Source organism: Staurois parvus, unplaced genomic scaffold, assembly GCF_062004578.1.
Source record: "Staurois parvus isolate SC_StPar_1 unplaced genomic scaffold, SC_StPar_1.0 ptg000106l, whole genome shotgun sequence".
NCBI classification, from domain to species: domain Eukaryota; kingdom Metazoa; phylum Chordata; class Amphibia; order Anura; family Ranidae; genus Staurois; species Staurois parvus.
The window spans coordinates 4,008,821-4,012,065 of NW_028317902.1; the positions used below are offsets into that span (position 1 = coordinate 4,008,821).

Below are 3,245 nucleotides of genomic sequence, written 5' to 3' on the forward strand. Positions count from 1 at the left end.
CACCCTCTAGTTTTCGTAAGAATTTGATATGCTAATCTGGGTTTACTAAAAAGTTAGTTACCAAAGAAATGTTCCAATAAATACAACACTTCTATTATACCAACATCATTGCGCCAATGTAATAAAAAGAGGAAATACACTCACTGGATGCTGCTATTATTAAAAAACTCAAAATAATAATAAAAATGTGAAAAATATACAAATCACAAATAATAGCGCAAACCAAATCACACAACTAAATATAACCACCACCAAATAAGTGCATATTAATATTGCAAACAAAAAATCAATAAATGGGGAATCTCACTATACTAAGCAAAATGGTAGTGTGACAAGAACACCCCTACCTGGAAAAAGAAGGTTACTAGGTGATCCACGCGGAGTAATATGAATTCAAAAATATTCCAAACAATACTTTATTTGATCACATAGATCATAAGGAGGTTAAACATGAGCACGGTGTACATGTGAAAAAAATAAAATCATGTTAAAAAGCACTAGGCGTCTTCAGTTTCGGGTCATCTTAGCAAATAGAGTACCATACGGCAGAGTTATATAATGGTGATATAGTTATCCTGGGTTTCCATGGGTTTTCGTCTTGTATTCAAGTGAACCATGTATTCAGCAAATGTGTTCCCAATATATGTCAGGTATCTCCTGGTATGAAAAAGCTGGAACACAGAAATACATAGTGTATATATAGAAATATGAAAACCAAAAAACCAAAACACATCCAAAGTTCACCAGGCCTCCCTCTACAGTGGTCAATGGATACTACTATTACCTTCTCAATAGTAAGATTAGCAGGCCAACTTCTCAAAAGTAGGGACTTCCTGGATAGCCACCCCAAGTGAAACAGAGTCCACAGTACCAAATGATTCTGAGGATATATATAAAAAAATAGTGATACGTATAAAAATCATGGGCATCAGGTCACCCTGAAAACAGGACACACATAGAGTGGATATATTACCATAAATGAAGATCAAGAAGACTTCTGTCGACTTGAAATAGGATCAGGTCCTTGATGCTTTTCCAGGATGCATGTGGGGGTGGGGAGCCAGGTAGTCACAATATATAAATTCCAAACACATAAACTGTGTATATAGCATATAGCAGGCTATGCAAGTCTGAATTTTTATACCCAATAAAGGGTTTCCAAAAATTACTCAAAATGAGAAGATTATTGCTCCATATACTATGTATATAGCATATAACAGGCTATACAGGCCTGAATATTTATACCCAATAAAGGGTTTCCAAAAATTACTCAAAATGAGAGGGTTATTGCGGTTTCATGAGGATATGGCTATGTCACAGCACAACACCTAGATAGGATAGCGTATATATATATATATATATGTAGATCGTCCTCAAAAGAGGATTTACAAAAAGTTCCCCGAGTATACAGGGTAAATTAGGCCCATATAGCATGCCCTTTTAATACCATAAATGCTCTATAAATCTCAACAGCCGTAAGCTGAAATAACTTGCCACCAGTGGAAGATAAATTTCCCTGAAAGATTGCCGTTTGCGAACCGCTGCAATAGTAGCCTTATGGTAGTTTTCAGAGGGTCAAGGGCCTTCCTAGCAGGGAGCTGTGACACCGCCGTTCCTTCCCGCCTCGTGGGCGCCGCACCCAGTGAAGACGCCGAGCGTAGTGACGTCAATACGTTGACGCGTTTCATCCGCCAATCACCGCAGACTTTGTCAGAACTGGGAGGGGACTTCAGTACTTCGCCTTATATGGTGCTCTAATTGCATACCAAAGAGTCTCCACCTCGCCATCTTGTGTTGAAAGAGTATCACTACATTGGAATGATCCAAAGTGAATTAAAACACATATATTAAATTTAAATTTAAAATGGTTGCTGGATATAGAAGGAAGGAGCCTAAATGTTAACAGTCAGATCATCTTCAAGAAAGAATTAATGATAGAGAGGAGATCAATATTAGCACAATACTTATTCTAAAGAGGAGATCATCAAGACCAAATCCCGTTACCTCAGCTTCAATATCAATCCAATTATTATAAAGATTTATTTTTATTATCTAGAGGAAATAGGATCAAATACAGGGTTAGGTTCATATTTTGTCCAAATATGTCCATGTTCAGTTCACATAAAAGATACCACAATATAGATTATAGCTTGGGATATATAGGGGGTTCCAAGAGACTCATTTAAAAAAAAACCCAAAGTTAAGTTCTGTATTGAGTCCGTATGGGGCAAGTGCTCCCAGGGTATAGATCCAGAATTTTTCCTTTTGTAGGAGGACTTTATCAAAGTCATCCTGACGAGCTGAAATATTCAGCAGAAAGATCCCTTTTACTTTTAGACCATCTGTTTTGCCCCCATGAACTTCTTTGAAGTGTTGAGCCAATGGGTTTTCTTTTTCTCCCTTTCTAACATTCCTATTTTCATTTCTGATATCTCTCAGATGTTCACCAATCCTCGTCCTAAGGTTTCTTTTAGTTTTACCTATATACATCTTCTTGTAAGGGCATTCTATCATGTACACTATTTTGCTACTTGAGCAATTAATGAAGCTTCGTATTTGGAATATCTTAGAGTTATCATTATTAAAGAACTGATTAGACTTATGCACAAATGGACAAATCTGACAATGGCCACAGGGGAACATTCCATATACCCCAGTCCTCCTCGTTAACCAGTTTCTTTGTGGTGCCCTCTGGAATTCTGATTGTACTAGTATATCATTTAGATTCCGAGTTCATTTTGCTACCATTTGGGGGCTCTCTCCTACTACTTTAGCTATCTGCGGATTTTGAGTTAATAAGTACCAATGGGAGTCCAGGGCCTTCTTAACTTCACCCCATTGTTGTCCAAATTTAGTTATAAATCTTACCGGTTGGTTTTCAAGGTTCTCAGCTAACTTTAGTTTTGGTTTATTTATCAGTTCCTCTCTTGTTTTACCGAGGGCTCTTCTTTTTGCTCTTCTTAGGGTTCTATGTGAATAGCCTCTCTCTCTGAACCTCTTATATAGCTGAATAGATTCATATCTATACTCAAAATCTTCTGTACAGTTTCTTTTTATTCTCTGAAATTGACCAATAGGGATTCCTTGTTTTAAACTCCTTGGATGATAGCTATTAGCATGGAGAAGTGTATTAGCCGCTGTTTCCTTTCTAAATGTTTTAGTGACCAATTCATTTCCGTAGATAGAGATTGACAAATCCAAAAAAGTTATCACCTCTCTATCTACTGTATAAGTGAGTTTGATAT

At 36.9% G+C, this 3,245-nt stretch overlaps 1 long non-coding RNA gene across 1 annotated transcript; it reads right to left on the reverse strand.

Annotated features, from left to right (window-relative positions):
- Positions 1-491: 491 nt before the first annotated feature.
- On the reverse strand, positions 492-1,324 carry LOC149467534 (uncharacterized). The gene is made up of 3 exons (XR_016311915.1): positions 974-1,324; positions 785-880; positions 492-671 (listed from the first exon to the last, which is right to left on the reverse strand). It is a non-coding gene; the product is annotated as an uncharacterized LOC149467534 (long non-coding RNA).
- Between the last annotated feature and the right edge of the window lie 1,921 nt (positions 1,325-3,245).